This window comes from Mesitornis unicolor, unplaced genomic scaffold, assembly GCF_000695765.1.
Source record: "Mesitornis unicolor isolate BGI_N332 unplaced genomic scaffold, ASM69576v1 scaffold23109, whole genome shotgun sequence".
NCBI classification, from domain to species: Eukaryota; Metazoa; Chordata; class Aves; order Mesitornithiformes; family Mesitornithidae; genus Mesitornis; species Mesitornis unicolor.
The window spans coordinates 23,173-23,743 of NW_010205526.1; positions in this window are offsets into that span (position 1 = coordinate 23,173).

The following is a 571-nucleotide window of genomic DNA, read 5'->3' on the forward strand; positions in this document are numbered from 1 at the left end:
GACACTGCAGGTTTGATCTGTATCCTCATGTCTCATAAAATGGTCAAGATCCTCACATTTGGAGCACCCAGATCACTTGATCTGTAACCAAGCCTGCTTGCCTCCTTCTCACACTCCTTGGAGGCTGCTGTCCTGATGAAAGATGCCTGCATCCCATTGGGAACCACGGAGTTCAGAAAGGAGCCGTGGCAGGGGAGAGGGGGATGCTCCAGGGAACCGGCTGGTCCAGGAGTGCCTGGCACCGTGGCTTCTGGCATTGCTCATCTCTGCTGGAGCCAAGCTGGCTTAGCCGGGACTGGCGGACTCGTCATGCTCCCGTGTGCTCCCGCCCCTGCAAGACGCTTTTGAATATCTCATAACATAACAACATCTCGTAACGGGTCAAAATGCACGGCGGGAGCCCTCGCCCTTCGTGCAACTCGGCCGACGGGTGACCTTCGGCTTTGGCACCACCGTACTCCGGGCGCGGCGGCTGCTGCCCTTGGCTCCGGTACTCTCCGGTGCTCCTCCAGCCCGGCTCCGGGAGGGCGGTGGGGCCGGGGCAGCAGTCTGTGCTGAAGGGCGGGCGGGG